This window comes from Canis aureus, chromosome X, assembly GCF_053574225.1.
Source record: "Canis aureus isolate CA01 chromosome X, VMU_Caureus_v.1.0, whole genome shotgun sequence".
NCBI lineage: Eukaryota > Metazoa > Chordata > Mammalia > Carnivora > Canidae > Canis > Canis aureus.
This window is the reverse complement of record NC_135649.1, coordinates 70,163,971-70,182,798: the sequence shown is the minus strand read 5'-3', so window position 1 is coordinate 70,182,798 and position 18,828 is coordinate 70,163,971. Positions and strand designations below refer to the sequence as shown.

The 18,828-nt window shown below is 38.3% G+C and overlaps 1 protein-coding gene and 1 pseudogene across 6 annotated transcripts in view; both read left to right on the top strand.

The window, feature by feature from the left end:
* Positions 1-18,828, top strand: part of EDA (ectodysplasin A) — a 429,425-nt gene that overhangs the window by 84,077 nt on the left and 326,520 nt on the right. The gene's annotated exons all lie outside the window — the stretch shown is intronic.
* LOC144308254 (SWI/SNF-related matrix-associated actin-dependent regulator of chromatin subfamily E member 1 pseudogene) lies at positions 12,450-14,139 on the top strand (annotated as a pseudogene).

Here is an 18,828-nt window from a genome sequence, read left to right as displayed (position 1 = left end):
ATCCTTTCACCTGTCTTTCTGGGACTCCAATGATACAAATTTTAGATCTTTTGTTATTTTCCCACAGGTACCTGAGGCCTTGTTCATAACTTTTCAGTCCATGTTTTCCTTGTTGTTCATATAGGGTGAATTCTACTGTTCTGCCATTACTATCCCTTATCATCTCCATTATTCTATTGAGCCATCCAGCAATCTTTTTTGTCCTCTCATTATATTTTTCAGTCCTATAATTTCCATTTGGTTCTTATAATTTCTGCTTCTTTGTTGATGTTTTCTATATTTTCATTTGTTTCAAGAAAATTTGTAAATGATTTTTGAAGCATTTTTTGATGGCTGCCTTAAAATAGTGTCAAATAATTTCAACGTCTGATTCAACCCAGCGTTGGCCTTGTCTTTTCTCTTTCAAGTCATTATTTTCTTGTTTCTTGGTTAGAGGAGTGATTTTGTTTTTACTGTATCATATATATAGATATGTATCATATTAGGAGACTCTGGATCCTATTTGTTTTATTTTAACAGCCACATTGTTAAGGTTTAGCATGAAAGTCTTGGCCTACTTTTGTGGGTTCCAATGGTAGCTTGGTTTTCACAGACTTTGTGGTATGATTTTGGTTTGCTTGGCTTATCTGGTGCTACTGGGCTCCCACTGGTCCCTGTTGGTGATACCTGATGGGAGAGAAAGGGTTTTCCCGGGCCTACCACTGGATGTCTCTGAGTGAAAAATGGGCACAGTGGGTTTCTCTACCAATGTCCCCTACCCTCACACTGATCCAATGTCTCTGGGCAGGGGAGGAGCTATTGGGTTTGTGAGATAGAGAAGCTTCCTGGAACTGGGGTGTTTCTTGTGACCTGAGTCCTAAGTCTGGTTCTGTCTTCCCTCCCAGTGTCTTTGGGTAGGGGTAGAGTTTTGAGCCCATAGGGACAGAGACTTTCAGACCAGACTGCCTGCAATAGCTAGGTCTTTCTTGTATGCTCTACCTGCCAGCCTCAGTATTTTTATGTGGGCAAGGAGAGTCTCAGGCTTGGTGCAGAGAGAGTGAGTACCTTTTTTGGCTACTTATTTCTGGTGAGGACCTGTGATTTATAAGGAATACATATTCAGTCACCCAGATGACTAAAATATAATTCTCATATACATTTGGTATTCATTTATGGTTCCTGGCTCACAGCTCCCAAAACCCTTGGAATTTCCTGAGTGATAAGAGCAATCATTGGGAGCATCTTTTGTCATAATATTTAGTCTCTTGTCTTTAGTTCCTGAAATTTCTTCAGAGCCATGAAGGTGAAATGGATATCTTGTTATTTATAACAAAGACCTTTCCACCACAACTGGATTTAAGTTAATGAGGTAACTTTTGGAAAGCACCTAGGGGTGAGAGCTGGTTGCCAGGATAACCAACCATGATTAGAGGATTGGAATTTTCAATCCCACCCCTTGATTTCCAGGAAGGAGAGAAGGGCTGGAGGTTGAGTCAGTTACTAATGGACATCGATCTAATCAATCATGCCTATGTAAAGAAACTTCCATAAAAACCCCAAAACAGGGGCACCTGGGTGGCTCAGTCAGTTAAACATCTGCCTTTGGCTCAGGCCATGGTCTCAGGGTCCTGGGATCAGGCTCTGCATCAGGCTTCCTGCTCAGCAGGAATCTGCTTCTCCCTCTCCCTCTGCCCCCTCTCATGTGTGTGTGCTCTCTCTCTCTCTCAAATAAATAAATACAAAGCAAAAGGGTTCACTGATGTTTTAGGTTGGTGAACACATAGTGATGTGGGGATAATAGCATGCTCAGGGAGGACATAGAAGCTCTGCATCCTCTCCCCATACCTTGCCCTGTGCATCTCTTCCATCTGGCTGTTCCTGGGTTATAACCTTTTAAAATAAAGCAGTAATCTAGTGAGTAAAATGCTTCTCTGAGTTCTTTGAACTTCTAGCAAATTAATCAAACCCAAGGAGAGAGAGGGTCACTAGAACCTCTGGCCTGTTGGTCAGAAGCACAAGTGACAACCTGAACTTGTGATTTGCATCTGAAGTGAGGAAAGGGGCAGTCTCCTGAGACAGAAACCTGAACCTGTGGGATCTAATGCTATCTCTGGGTAGATAGTGTCAGACTTAAGTTGAATTCGAATTCTCCAACAGGCTCCTGGTGTTGGAAAATTGTTGATATAAAAACACCCTCCTTCCCTACATGTTAGAATTAGGTCCAGAACCCCTTTAGCTCCCAACTGATTCTGTGTAGTGTTGATGTTGGGCTTGCCTAATGTTTTTAAGTGTACTCCTGTTTGATTCAGGAAGGAATGAGTCTACCTGGGCTGATCTCTTCCTAGAGTGGAGGATATGGAAACATTGGGTCTGAATGGCCTTTCTCTGTTGGGTGCAGGTATGCAAGACATCCTGGTATACTGTTCTCTAGTTCTGGAGCCCCACAACTGTTCAGTTTATTCTTACCACCTTTCAGAGTTCTTTTTTTTTTGTACCATGTCCAGGTTTTATTCTTGTGTTTAGCTAGGAGAAGTAGGGAAAAATACCATTCTACTCATACCAGAAGTCTTTTTCTGTAATAATGTGTTCCATTCAACTTGCTTAGAATTGAGATTAAATTCACCAGTTTACAAACATGACTATCTTTTTCTTTTCTTTTCTTTTTTGAAAATCAAGACTACATTTGCCTCTCTCCAGAATTCTCTCCCTCTCTTAATATGCACAATTCTGTCTAGACAGCAGTTTGAAAATCTTAGCCCAAGGTCTTTCCGGTATCCCGGAATGTGATTATTCTAGGACAACTGCTGCTTAATCTCTTCTCGTGTCTCTGTTTTCATTTTTTTCTACTAATATTTTAAGTACGCTTAATTGGTCTTCCAATTTTCTTAGAGGATACATGGATATAAGCAGGGATTTTTTTCCCTTTCTCTGTGTCACTTAACATTACATTTCTTTTTATTTCTGATGGCAATTTGAAATAACCATTTCTTATGCTCAGAGTATATCTCTTTCTAAGACTCAGGTTATTCTGAACCTTAGCTTTTTTAGTGTTTTGCCAGCTTGAGACTTGTGTTTGAATATTACCTCTACTTTTTTCTAGATGTGTGATTTGAGATTTGTTATTTAACCTCTGAGCTTTCATTTCCTCATCTGTAAAGTAATGCTACTAATAATAGGAACAACAACAATCCTATAGGATTGTTCTGAGGATTAAATGAGATAATACACTTTAAGCATGTAGCATAGTTCCTAACAGAGTAAATACTAAACAAATGCTATTGCTCTTGTTATATATTTTTAAAATCTAAGATTATAAGGAACTTTTATGGCTCTTTTGATACTTATTATTTTCTCCTTCTTTGCAGTTTTATAGTCAGAATTTCATTTTTGAAAGCCTTTCAGAGAGCCTATGTAAATTAAGTTCTCAGGGAATGAGATTGCATATCCTTTTAATTGTGAAATTTCATCTAATTTAATTCCAACTTGCATTCTTATGCTAGTACTGTGATGGTCCTCTTACTTGAGTAGTAAATGCAAATATTTCATAGCTCTGTCTCCATGCATTTGATGTGTAGGTGTTAAATTAGCCTTTCTGGTTAACCATCCATAAACATTTCAAAATACATACCTCATGTGAGTACCCAGCTTGCTTTTACATGCTACAAAAATTCTTGCTCGTTAGACGTTTCACATTATCATATGTCCTACCAGTATTTCTTGCTGTATTTTAAAAGAAGTTTATGGTTGTAGTATATTTTCATACTTCTCTGGTGAAGTATGAAGTTTATCAGACACTTAATTTGAGCTCTCTGAACAAGAATCATATCTAATTTTATATTTTATTCAGTGTCTATTGTAATTCAGGTGTTTCTAAATGATGTAGCAATTGTAAAAAGGTCAACAAATTGACATTATTATGAGTGTATTCTAATTAACCTGATTTTTCCATTGTGTTTTTCCCCTGAGTTAAAGTTGGTAATTATTTTAATCTTGATAAATTCCTTAGGTATCATATTTGATAGCTATAATTCTGGAACCTCCCAAAACTATCTTAATTAGAGGCATGTTGGAATGTGTTTGAAATTTTTCTGCTGCAGTTCAATTACTTAGGAGCAGTATTATGTAATCTTAAAGATGTGAGTTTTCTTCAGGGATTCAACTTTCCTGCTTTCTTCCACCTATATTTTTAGCTCTCCACCTCCTCCCCTGGCAAGAATAGGAATCCAAATTGTGGTTAGTCTTTTGGAGATGGTTGGAACTATGGTCTAGCTAACTCCAACCTTTGACTGTTTTAGATTGTTTTTGAGGGCCAGCACTGGTATTATGGCCAAATTCTAACTTGCGTATTTAGATTCTGGTATCAGAAATCTAATTGAAATGGCACAAGTTCTAGTGTTTTCCTTCTTGCTATCGTGAAATGGTGGTATGCAGTGGCAATGTACTATGCTTTCTCAGTGCTGTTTCATTGGTAAATGATTGGTAGATATAATTTGTTTAAATGCTTGTAGAGTGTTGTTGAGGCCTTTGTGGGGAATAAAGGATTGACTAGTAGTTGTTGGGTATGCTTATGTTAAGTTACAGAATTGTAACTTGCCAGCAAAAATATAGATTAAGCCCTTGGGCCTGAAATGAGGATGAGCCCTCTCTGTGCTTTCATGGCCCACTTCTCTCTTTCCTCATCTCTTCCTTTAGCCCAATCCATGACTTTGCTTTTCTTAGAGAAACTAATCTGGCTTCTTCTTTGTTCAGGATCCTCTTACTTCGACTGTTTTCACATTCATTTCCACGTTTCTGGAAAAATGCCCTCTCCTTTGTCTGCCAAACCCTTTTTGCTGCCGTCAGCCTGTGAGAGCTAGAAATCACATCTTCTTCATTAAACTCTGTTGACCTGAGTGTCACAGAAGTGACGGCACCCTGAGGCATAAATCATGTAAACACTTTTTCTTGTCAATTTATGCAGATGTTTGGTGTTTTTATACTGCTGTCTTGGTATCTTTGGGGGATAGTTATCTGTGTTGTCTGGTATCTTAGATTTTTAAATCCAAGGGGAAACTCCTATCAGACTTAATTGGGTATTTAGCCTCACAAGTAAGTAGGCATTAATAGATTGCTGTTTGATGGCAATGTCATTAAGGGCAATAGTTGACAAATAGCCTCTGAAAAATTAGAACTCTTGTTGTTGCTTGTTGAACTTTCTAATAGGTAACTGAGCTTATATGCTCAGGAATCATTTCAGTTCTTAGCTACGTAGTATTTACTACAGTGTTTCAGAATTTTTTTTTCTTATAAACTAGTCAGGTGACTCAGACTTTATTGCTTAGTAATCCTACTACATTGCTTAAGCATGATAATGCTGCCTTTGAATTTATAAGCCATTGACTAAAGAAGTCTTAAATTTCTGTTGTTGAGTTCTCTATGAATCTGACTGAACATGTGGTAGATTTCTACTTCTGGGTATTTCATTATCCATAAACTACCTAAATAATAACTTTTAGGGCAGAGACAGAGCCCTCCACAATCAGAAATCTGCCTACATTACCTCCTTTATGTTCTACCACACCCTATCACTCATCTGGTTCCAACAGTACCAAACTGATTGTAGTTTCCCATGTGTACTGCCATACCTTTACTCAAATGTTACCTCCTCTTGAAGTACCTTTCTTCTCTTGCTCCCACTCCTTAATAACCTGGCATATTCTTGACCTACCTCATATATCTTCTATTCTGTGATAACTGATTCCTGCAACCAGATGAAGATAGTTACTTTCATTTCTTCTTTATAGTATCTTCTGTACACCTCTAGTTGTAAACACTTCAGCATTGTATTTTCACTATTTATGTTGGTAGTCTTACCCCCACTGATTTTACTGTGAATTTCTTAAAGACAGGACTTTTTGTTTTCCCAGAGTTTTTTTTTTTAATTTTTATTTATTTATGATAGTCACACAGAGAGAGAGAGAGAGGCAGAGACATAGGCAGAGGGAGAAGCAGGCTCCATGCACCGGGAACCCGACGTGGGATTCGAACCCGGGTCTCCGGGATCGCGCCCTGGGCCAAAGGCAGGCGCCAAACCGCTGCGCCACCCAGGGATCCCTGTTTTCCCAGAGTTATCGACACCTACCATGTGCTTATTAATACATGTTGGAATGAGGAGATGAACCAAGGACAAGCATTTCAATGGAATTAGAAACCATGGATATGGGAACTTGTGCTTTTGGCTTTGAAAAACTAAATTGTATCAGGCTAAATATCCCTCAAGAAGAACTAGAAAAGCTGGATAAAATTATAAAATAGTTGTTTGAAAGCATCAGAAAGCTACCAAAGCAACTAGAATTCTAAATCCCAGAGAAGAGAGATGTACTGAGGTAAGCCCAACATTCTGAGTGACATTTCCTTTGAAGGCATTTGCCAATATAAGTGGTATAGGTAGAGAGACTGAGAAGCCAATCTGAAAGTAATAATTAAGAGACAAAAAGGATGAGCAGAGGTTTTAGCATCTCACAGAGCTTAGAGACAAAAATTGGAGTTCAGGGCTATCATAATGAAGACTTTGAGGGCCTAAGATGCCATAGATAGAAATTACAATAAATTTAGTCCAATATTTTACACTGCCTTTCTCTTGTGTCATTTGCTGATTTCTAGGTGGCATAGGGCAAAGGATTTGAGAAATTAAGCAGAAAGGGACATATCTGAGTAGCTAAGCAGGGCTTTCAGCAAGTTTCACAGTGCTGGAGAGTCAGAAATTGGAGTTTAGAGCCTGCCAAAGAGCAGGGACACTGGTAATTACCTCAGGTTTTCATTTGGGATCCCCAAAGGGCTAAACTCCAGGAGAAAGGATAAACTATAAAAATGCCATTCCTCACAAAGAGTAAAGCATAGCTTTGAATCAGCTCAATCTCATGCAGGATTAATGTGTTCTGTCCTTCACCACCTGGCAGGAACAAAAGTAAATCTTCTCTGAAGGAAGATAATATCATCCAGATCTTCTCCAACTTTTAATATGCAGTGTCTGGCATTTAATCAAAAATTACTAGGCTTATCAGTATGAGTTTTCTAGGACTGCCATAACAAAGTACTACAGACTGGGTGGCTTAAACAACAGAGGTTTATTGTCTCCCAGTTTTTGCATGCTAGAACCTTAGTGAAGGATTTATTCCAAATGTCTTTCATTGGCTTGTAGATGGTCACCTTTTACCTATGTCTCTTCACACTGTCTCCCTTCTATGTGTATCTCTTTGTGCAAATTTACTCCTTTTTATAATAATACAATGACCTCGCTTTAATGTGATTACTTCTATAAAGACTCTCCAAATAAGGTCATATTCTGTGATTTTCTAGGTCAGTAGAAAATATTTAGACTGAAGAAACAAGAGGAAAAAAGGCAAAAAATACAAAAAAAAAAACCCAACCCCCCCCCCCAAAAAACACAAACCATATCAACAATTCCTTGGCTTCATTTTAGTGTACTTGTTGGGAAGCCATGAAAATGTCAACTCAGCCTGTATAGTGAATAATAGATTTACAGTCATACAGACTTGGGTTAGAATCCTAGCTCTACCTCTAACTCTTTTACTATGTGGTGTTGGATTAATGATTCTCTGAGCCACAATTTCTTTATCTGTAAAAGAGGGACAATAAAACCTACGTGACAAGATTGTTGTGAGAATTAAATGAGATAATACATGTGAAAGTGCTTTGTAAATGCAGGACCACACATATGACAACATTTGCTCTTTATTGAGCATATTATATAACACTTTGGGAAATTTCTACTGTTCTGAGCAGAAGTCTACAGATGACTTATTTTCTAGAATCAATATCTGCCTTAAAAACACTTCAGAGTAAAGCTTATTCCATCTGTTGTACATACATGGTGAAAAAAGAGTGATGTTTGCTATGCTATGCCTTACTCCATCAGGTCTCATTTTATCATCTTTGTGAAAGGTTGATTCTGCTTAAGATTACTGAGATTTTCTGTTTTTTTTCCTAGTCCTAAAACACTTTATAGAAATACATCTTGTTTTAGTATGTTAAAGAATTTTTATTTGTATTTCATCTGTCAACTTATATTTTTGTTTTATTGCTATTTCTAATCTCTTAAATTCTACAGTTAACTCAGTAAACATCTGTTAATATACTATGTGCCAGGCACTGTGCTAAGTGCTTATGATAAAAGATGAATAATATATATAGTGGGGAAGTTAGATACATAAATACTTTTGATATAGTAAGATGAGTGCTATGGGGGAGGCATGTAAGCATAGAAAAGAGGTCACCTCTGCATGTGGTGACACTGAGAAGTTGACATTTGAGTTACGTTTCTAATGATTGGTAAAAAAAAAAACCTTGTTGAGCATTTCAGATAGAGGAAATAGTATGCACAGGGGAATTGAATGATTTGATGTATTCAGGGATCAAATGTAATTTGGCATGGCTAGGGTATAGGACGTAAGGCAAGAGAAGGACATGAGTGAAAGATTCAGCTGGAAAATTTTGCAGGTCCTTCAAGAGAAAAAGGAAAGGGATAATAAGGGTTTTAAGCAGGGGAGTTAAATACATTTCCATATCAGCAGTGGACTGGAGATAGGTGAGGAGAAAGGTCAAGAGATGAGTTAGGAGGCTGGTACAAAATCCCAAGTGATAAATTATGAAGGCCTCTAAACTAGGGCAGTGGCAGTGGAGATGGAAAGAAGAGCACAGATTTGAGAGGTGTGACAGAGCCATGCCTCTTGGTGTAGAGGTTTCTCCTCACAATGGAGTGGATAGTTTGTCTCTATTATTTCTCTTTCTAGTAAACTATAGAGTACCCCCCTTGTATGAGGATTTATTGAAGGAACCAGAGCAAATAGAGAGTGTAGCTGAATATATACCAGCTAAAGAAAAATGAATCCAACAGTAGGAATTTATGTGGAGGTGCTAGGATTTGGTAAAGTCAGTCACTGGATATGGGTCAGTTTGGTCAGAAAGAATATCCTTGGATGACTATTTCCTGGCCTCTTTTATCTCATTAAATCTTCATTGCATCTTTCCTTTTTACTCTTAGTTCCACATTTCTCCTTTCACTAAGAAAAGATAAGGCATCAGTTGTGAACCTCCAAAAGTTCCTACTCCTACACTTACCTACTTGCATCTGTGCCTGTTTTCTCTATCTTCTTTCCTGTTACTATAGATAAATTGTTTATGCTTTTATACAAAATCAACCCCTCCACTTATGCACTAGATTCCATCATCTCTTGCCTACAAAAGGACATTACTCCAACGTTTATACCCTAGGTCTCCTCTTTCTCTCACACTCCACAGCCACAGAATTTTAAATATATCCAAGCTGCTCCTCATCCTTTCCACTGCTACCAACCTGATATAAACCATTACCTCCGAACTAGATTATTTCAATACCCTCATAACTGATTTTTCTGCTTCCACCCTTGTATCTTTTTAAATTCTAATCTCCATACAACATCCATATGCTCCTTTTAAAAGATAAGTCGAATCAGGTTGCTCTTCTGCTCCCATTGGCTTCTTATCTAAATGGTCCTCAATATGGCTTACATAAAGCTACCTTTTGGACCACATCTTCTACCATTCCACCCCTTACTCTTAGTACCAAACATGCCAAGTATTCCTTGGGGTCTCTGCACTTTCTGATCCCTCTGTCTGAAATGTCTTTCTCCACCTCCACAGATAGGCACTATATGGTTTTCTCCCTTTTCTCATCACAAATATCCTTCCAGATAACCCTTTATAGCACACAAAAATCTCCTGCACACCATCCTTGTTTAATGTCCCTTCCTGCTTAATTTTCCTTCATATCATTTATCTACTACTTTACATGGTTTTCATTTATTTGTTTAGTGCATATTCTTCCCTTAAAATGACATAGTTCTTTGAGACAGGGGATTTTGTTTTGTTTGCTGCTGTATCCACAGTACCTAGATGTATTAGGTGCTTTATAAATATTTCTGAATGAGTAAATGAATTAGTGAATCAGGAGGGGAAGAGTCTTGAGGAATATTTTCAAAGCAAGAAGGGATATTACTTGGTGGAAAAGAGGAAGAAGGGCATTCCAGACAGAGGCAGTATCATTTACTAAGATAAGACTGTAAGAATGAGCTCTTGAGGTCTGGGAGATAGAAAACATTGTCTTTTACTACTATGAAATGGCTGTTAATATGTGACTGGGAGTAGGTAGCATTATCTTATTGCTTTTTAAATCCTATCTGGTCTTCAAATCCTGAAACTATACCTCTCTGGGGCCTCATTTGACACTACAAGTTTTACTTTCACAACTATACAATTATTTGGAGGCATGAATTTTAGTTAGTCCTGCCTTAAAATATGTGTGTGTGTGTGTGTGTGTGTGTAACGTTGGAAAAGGAAGGAGTGTTGTGAGTGCTTTAGTAAAAGAACGTGTCTGTGTTTTACGACTTTTGATCAGTGGACCATGAAAAATATTTATGAACTTAACCTACTCACTTTATTGCTTTATGTAAGGTAATGCATTTGAACATGTATAAACTCTCAGACATAAATTTTCTGCTTTTTATCCTGTAAGATAGTCATATATGTCAAACCTCATCAAATTATTCATTTAAATTGGTAGAACGTTCATTATAATTTAATTCTTCTATAAATATTTAGTAAAACTTGCCAGTAAAACCATGCCAACCTGGTGTTTTCTTTGTTGGGAGGTTTATAACTATAAGTTAAATTTATTTAGTTGATATAGAACTGTTCAAGTTACCTACTTCTTTTTGAATGGCTTTTATTATTTGGAATCTTTCAGACAATTGGTCTAATCCAACTCCATGTCAAATTTATAGAGTTATTCATAGTATCCCCTTTTTGTATTTTTAATGTCTGCAGGGTTGTTTTGTTAGCCCCACTTTCATTTCTCATGTTGGCAGTTTGTTTCCTCTTTTTTTTTTCTTGGTTTGTATAGCTAGAGGTTTATCAATTATATTCATCCTTTTAAAGAGTCAACTTTTTATTTCATCTGCTTTTCTTTTTTTCTTTTTTTTGTCTGCTTTTCTTAATTAAAAATATCATTGAGGCACCTGGGTGATACAGGTGGTTAAGTGTTGGACTCGGGGGATCCCTGGGTGGCGCAGCAGTTTGGCACCTGCCTTTGGCCCAGGGCGCGATCCTGGAGACCCGGGATTGAATCCCACGTCGGGCTTCCGGTGCATGGAGCCTGCTTCTCCCTCTGCCTGTGTCTCTGCCTCTCTCTCTCTCTCTCTGTGACTATCATAAATAAATTTAAAAAAAAAGTGTTGGACTCAGGTTTTGGCTCAGGTCAGGATCTCAGGGTCATGAGATTAAGCCCTGCATTGGGCTCCATGCTCAGTGCAGAGTCTGCTTGAGATTCTCCCTCCTACTCCCTCTGCCCCCTCCCACCTCTGCCTGCTTGTTCTCTCTGTCTCTCTCTCAAATAAATAAATCTTTTTTAAAAAAATCATTGATTTGTCAATGGAATTGAATTGAGATCCCAGAAGTATACCCATGCTTATATGGGCAATTACTATACAACAAAGGAGGCAAGAATATCCAACGAGAAAAAGAGTCTATTCAGTAAATGGTGCTGGGAAAACTGGACAGCTACATTTCAAAAAATGAACCTCAAAATGGATTAAGGACCTAAATGTGAGACCTGAAACCATAAAACTCCTTAGAAGAAAAAACAGGCAGTAACGTCTTTGACATCAGCCCTAGCAACATTTTTCTAGACGTGTTTGCTCAAGCAGGGGAAACCAAAGCAAAAATAAACTGTTGGGACTATACCAAAATAAAAAGGTTTTGTGCAGCAAAGGAAACCATCAACAAAATGAAAAGGAAACCTATTCAATGGGAAAAGATACCTAGAAATGATATATCTAAAAAGGCATTAATATCCAAAGTATATAAAGAACTTATACAACTCAACACACAAAAAAACCCCAAATAATCTGATTAAAAAATGGATAGAGGGCCTGAACGGACACTTTTCTAAAGAAGACATGGAGATTGCAAACAGATACAAAAGATGTTCATCACTAATCATCAGGGAAATGCAAATCAAAATCATGAGATACAACCTTACACCTGTCAAAATGGCTAGTACCCAAAAGACAATAAATAAGTTTTGGCAAGGATGTGGAGAAAAAGGAACCCTCATGCACAGATGGTAGAAATGCACATTGGTGCAGCCACTGTGAAAAACAGTATGAAGTTTATTCAAAAAATTAAAAATAAAATTATCATATAATCCAGTAGTTCCATTACTAGGTATTTGCCCAAAGAAAATGAAAATATGAATTCAAAAAGATATAGGCACTTCTATGTTTATTGCAGCATTATTTATAATAGACAAGTGTCCATGTATAGATGAATGGATAAAGATGTTGGGGTAATAAGGCCAGAGCTGTGGGTGCTTTTTCTGCCTGAGGTATCTCAGATTCATCCTTAAGGAACAGAGAAATTAATACCCCAAAATATCAAAGAGACCATCTTATGCCCCACCTCCCAACCCAGCTCCTGCAAACAAATGCTCAGCATACCATCCATACAGTCATCTCACATATAACTACAGGCTGGGAGGTAACCCAGGCACCAAGGCAGGTCATGGCATCCTCTAGTATTATGATTCCGAAACCCCCAAAGCCACCAGATAAGTCACTGATGCCCTACCTGAGGTACAGCAGAAAAGTCTGGGACAAAGTAAAAGCCTCCAATCCTCACCTAAATTTGTGGGAGATTGGCAAGTTTATTGGTAGCATTTGGCAAGATCTCACTAATGAAGAAAAACAAGACGATTTAAATAAAGATGAAGCAGAAAAGATAGAGTACAATTAATCTATGAAGGCCTATCATAATTCCCCCACATAACTTGCTTACATATATGCAAAGTCATGCAGAAGCTGCTCTAGAGGAAGAAAGTCTAAGAGACAGACTTGCATGGAGAAAAGAGAACTTTACATGAATATTCAGCCTGCTGAAGATCCAGGTGATTACAGTAATGGCTTTTCAGTGAAGCATACAGCCACAACTCATTTCCAGAGAAACCACCACCTCATCAGTGAAATCCTTAGTGAGAGTGTGGTGCCAGACTTTCAGTCAATTGTCACAACAGCTAGAATGCGGGTCTTCGAAGGATAGGACCAGTACTTAACAGTTCATCAGGGAAAACTAGAAGCAGAACTTCAAATAGAGGAACAACACCAGGAAAAATAAGGAAATTAGTGGAAAGTACAGATTCATTTAACAATAAACTTAAAGGTTTGTGTGGTTTGAAAGTAGAAGTGGATATGGATATGGATATTGCTGCTGAAGTTGCATAGGCAATAGAACAGGCTCAGAAAAGACAGGAAGAAAGGCGAAAGTGGCAGCAGAACAAGCTGAACGCTGAGCAGCATGGTTCCTGAGGAAAAGCAAGCTGCAGAAGACATGAATAGACATTTTTCCAAAGAAGACCAACAGATGGCCAACAGACACATGAAAAGATGTAAGTCATCACTTTCCATCAGGGAAATACAAATCAAAACTACAACGAGATATCACCTGACACCTGTCAAAACTACAATGAGGTATCACCTCACACCAGTCAGAATGGCTAAAATTAACAATACAGGAAACAACAGGTGTTGCAAGGATTTGGAGAAAGGGGAACCCTCTTACATGGTTGGTAGGAATGCAAGCTGGTGCCGCTATTCTTGAAAACAATACAGAGGTTCCTTAAAAAGTTATAAGAAAGATTGCCGTTTGCAATGACATGGGTGGAGCTAGGAACTGTCATGCTAAACAAAATAAGCCTATAAGAGAATGACAAATACCCTATGATTTCACTCATATGTGGACTTTAGAAACAAAACTGAACATAGGGGGAATAAAAGAGAAAACCAAGAAGGGAGACTCTTAACTAAAGAGAAAAAACCGATAGTTACAAGAGGGGAGGGTTAAATAGGTGATGGGGATTAAGGAGGGCACTTATTGTGTGAGCACTGGGTGTTTTATGTAAGTGTTGAATCAGTATGTTGTACACCTGAAACTAATATTATAATGTATGTTAACTGAAATTTAAATAAAAACTTAAATAATGTTTTTCTGAGTTTTAATGGTGTTATGTGGTTGTTTTATTAATATTTTTCTTGTCCATATCATACCATCAAAGGCTTTTGGAATATTTAGCATCATGAACCAAATGGCACCATCACCTTTTTTATGCCATTGTGAAGATAGTACTTTTCTTTGGGTTTTATTTCTATTCTTTTTTTTTTTAATTTTTTATTGGTGTTCAATTTACTAACATACAGAATAACCCCCAGTGCCCGTCACCCATTCACTCCCACCCCCCGCCCTCCTCCCCTTCTACCACCCCTAGTTCGTTTCCCAGAGTTAGGAGTCTTTACGTTCTGTCTCCCTTTCTGATATTTCCCACACATTTCTTCTCCCTTCCCTTATATTCCCTTTCACTATTATTTATATTCCCCAAATGAATGAGAACATATAATGTTTGTCCTTCTCCGACTGACTTACTTCACTCAGCATAATACCCTCCAGTTCCATCCACGTTGAAGCAAATGGTGGGTATTTGTCATTTCTTTTTATTTATTTATTTATTTATTTATTTATTTATTTATTTATTTATTTATTTATTTATTTTTTATTGGTGTTCAATTTACTAACATACAGAATAACACCCAGTGCCCGTCACCCATTCACTCCCACCCCCTGCCCTCCTCCCCTTCTACCACCCCTAGTTCGTTTCCCAGAGTTAGCAGTCTTTACGTTCTGTCTCCCTTTCTGATATTTCCCACACATTTCTTCTCCCTTCCCTTATTTTCCCTTTCACTATTATTTATATTCCCCAAATGAATGAGAACATATAATGTTTGTCCTTCTCCGACTGACTTACTTCACTCAGCATAATACCCTCCAGTTCCATCCACGTTGAAGCAAATGGTGGGTATTTGTCATTTCTAATAGCTGAGTAATATTCCATTGTATACATAAACCACATCTTCTTTATCCACTCATCTTTCGTTGGACACCGAGGCTCCTTCCACAGTTTGGCTATCGTGGCCATTGCTGCTATAAACATCGGGGTGCAGGTGTCCCGGCGTTTCACTGCATCTGTATCTTTGGGGTAAATCCCCAATAGTGCAGTTGCTGGGTCGTAGGGCAGGTCTATTTTTAACTCTTTGAGGAACCTCCACACAGTTTTCCAGAGTGGCTGCACCAGTTCACATTCCCACCAACAGTGTAAGAGGGTTCCCCTTTCTCCACATCCCCTCCAACATTTGTTGTTTCCTGCCTTGTTAATTTGCCCCATTCTCACCGGTGTGAGGTGGTATCTCATTGTGATTTTGATTTGTATTTCCCTGATGGCAAGTGATGCAGAGCATTTTCTCATATGCATGTTGGCCATGTCTATGTCTTCCTCTGTGAGATTTCTCTTCATGTCTTTTGCCCATTTCATGATTGGATTGTTTGTTTCTTTGGTGTTGAGTTTAATAAGTTCTTTATATATCTTGGAAACTAGCCCTTTATCTGATATGTCATTTGCAAATATCTTCTCCCATTCTGTAGGTTGTCTTTGAGTTTTGTTGACTGTATCCTTTGCTGTGCAAAAGCTTCTTATCTTGATGAAGTCCCAATAGTTCATTTTTGCTTTTGTTTCTTTTGCCTTCGTGGATGTATCTTGCAAGAAGTTACTGTGGCCGAGTTCAAAAAGGGTGTTGCCTGTGTTCTTCTCTAGGATTTTGATGGAATCTTGTCTCACATTTAGATCTTTCATCCATTTTGAGTTTATCTTTGTGTATGGTGCAAGAGAGTGGTCTAGTTTCATTCTTCTGCATGTGGATGTCCAATTTTCCCAGCACCATTTATTGAAGAGACTGTCTTTCTTCCAATGGATAGTCTTTCCTCCTTTATCGAATATTAGTTGACCATAAAGTTCAGGGTCCACTTCTGGGTTCTCTATTCTGTTCCACTGATCTATGTGTCTGTTTTTGTGCCAGTACCACACTGTCTTGATGACCACAGCTTTGTAGTACAACCTGAAATCTGGCATTGTGATGCCCCCAGATATGGTTTTCTTTTTTAAAATTCCCCTGGCTATTCGGGGTCTTTTCTGATTCCACACAAATCTTAAAATAATTTGTTCTAACTCTCTGAAGAAAGTCCATGGTATTTTGATAGGGATTGCATTAAACGTGTATACTGCCCTGGGTAACATTGACATTTTCACAATATTAATTCTGCCAATCCATGAGCATGGAATATTTTTCCATCTCTTTGTGTCTTCCTCAATTTCTTTCAGAAGTATTCTATAGCTTTGAGGGTATCTTTGGTTAGGTTTATTCCTAGGTATCTTCTGCTTTTGGGTGCAATTGTAAATGGGATTGACTCCTTCATTTCTCTTTCTTCAGTCTCATTGTTAGTGTATAGAAATGCCACTGATTTCTGGGCATTGATTTTGTATCCTGCCATGCTACCGAATTGCTGTATGAGTTCTAGCAATCTTGGGGTGGAGTCTTTTGGGTTTTCTATGTAGAGTATCATGTCATTGGCGAAGAGGGAGAGTTTGACTTCTTCTTTGCCAATTTGAATGCCTTTAATGTATTTTTGTTGTCTGATTGCTGAGGCTAGGACTTCCAGTACTATGTTGAATAGCAGTGGTGAGAGTGGACATCCCTGTCTTGTTCCTGATTTTAGGGGAAAGGCTCCCAGTGCTTCCCCATTGAGAATGATATTTGCTGTGGGCTTTTCATAGATGGCTTTTAAGATGTCGAGGAATGTTCCCTCTATCCCTACACTCTGAAGAGTTTTGATCAGGAATGGATGCTGTATTTTGTCAAATGCTTTCTCTGCATCTAATGAGAGGATCATATGGTTCTTGGTTTTTCTCTTGCTGATATGATGAATCACATTGATTGTTTTACGGGTGTTGAACCAGCCTTGTGTCCCAGGGATAAATCCTACTTGGTCATGGTGAATAATTTTCTTAATGTACTGTTGGATCCTATTGGCTAGTATCTTGTTGAGAATTTTTGCATCCATGTTCATCAGGGATATTGGTCTGTAATTCTCCTTTTTGGTGGGGTCTTTGTCTGGTTTTGGAATTAAGGTGATGCTGGCCTCATAGAACGAATTTGGAAGTACTCCATCTCTTTCTATCTTTCCAAACAGCTTTAGGAGAATAGGTATGGTTTCTTCTTTAAACGTTTGATAAAATTCCCCTGGGAAGCCATCTGGCCCTGGACTCTTCTACTGAAAGACAGAGTTTAAGTTAATTTAGAAAATGCCCACTTCTTTTAGAGTTATCCTTTGATGCTTCACAATCTATTCTTACAAATGCCTTTCTACAGCTCACCGGGGTGCTTTCCAAAGCGATAGCCATAAACCTCCCAGTTTCCATCAACAACTTACTGAAAGTCCCCTTTCCTGTATACTTCCACAAAGACTAGCTTCTTGAAAACATGATCATATATGAATATGTATTTGTTAGTTTACCCTTTTTAATTTAAATTCAATTAGCCAACATATAGTACATACTTAGTTTCAGATGTAGTTGTTCGATAACTTATCAGTTGAATATATAACACCCAGTGCTCAGCACATCACATGCCCTTTTTTTTCCACATGCCCTTCTTTTTTTTTTTTAAACATTTTTTAAAATTTTTATTTATTTATGATAGTCACAGAGAGAGAGAGACAGGCAGAGACACAGGCAGATGGAGAAGCAGGCTCCATGCACTGGGAGCCCGACGTGGGATTCGATCCCGGGTCTCCAGGATCGTGCCCTGGCCAAAGGCAGGCGCCAAACCGCTGCACCACCCAGGGATCCCCCCACATGCCCTTCTTAATGCCCATCACCAAATTACCCTCCCCACTCCCTTCCAGCAACTTTCAGTTTGTTTCCTATAGTTAAGAGTCTCTCATGGTTTTTCTCCCTCTCTGATGACTTCCCATTCAGTTTTCCTTCAGTTACCATATGATCCTCTGCACTGTTTCTTATATTTCACATGTAAGTGAAACCATATGATAATTATCTTTCACTGATTGACTTATTTCACTCAACATAATACCCTTCAGTTTAATCCATATCGCTGTAAATGGTATTCGTCCTTTCTGATGGCTAATATTCCATTGTGTGTGTGTGTATGTATGTGTGTGTATGCATGCCACATCTTCTTTATTCATCTGTCGATGGATATCTTGCTTCTTTCCACAGTTGGACTATTTTGGACATTGCTGCTATGAACATTGGGACAATTTCTTCAATAAATGGTGCTGGGAAAATTGGACAGCCACATGCAGAAGAATGAAACTGGACCATTTTCTTACACCATACACAAAGATAAACTCAAAATGGATGAAAGACCTAAATGTGAGACAGGAATCCATCAAAATCCTAGAGGAGAACATAGGCAGCAAACTCTATGACCTCAGCCAAAGCAATGTCTTGCTAGACACACCTTTTTAAAATTTTTTTAAATTTATTTTTTATTGGTGTTCAATTTGCCAACATATAGAATAACACCCAGTGCTCATCCCATCAAGTGCCCACCTCAGTGCCCGTCACCCAGTCACCCCCACCTCCCGCCCACCTCCCCTTCCAACATCCCTAGTTCGTTTCCCAGAGTTAGGAGTCTCTCATGTTCTGTCTCCCTTTCTGATATTTCCCACTCATTTTTTTCTCCTTTCCCCTTTATTCCCTTTCACTATTTTTTATACTCCCCAAATGAATGAGACCATATAATATTTGTCCTTCTCCGATTGACTTACTTCACTCAGCATAATACCCTCCAGTTCCATCCACGTCGAAGCAAATGGTGGGTATTTGTCATTTCTAATCGCTGAGTAATATTCCAT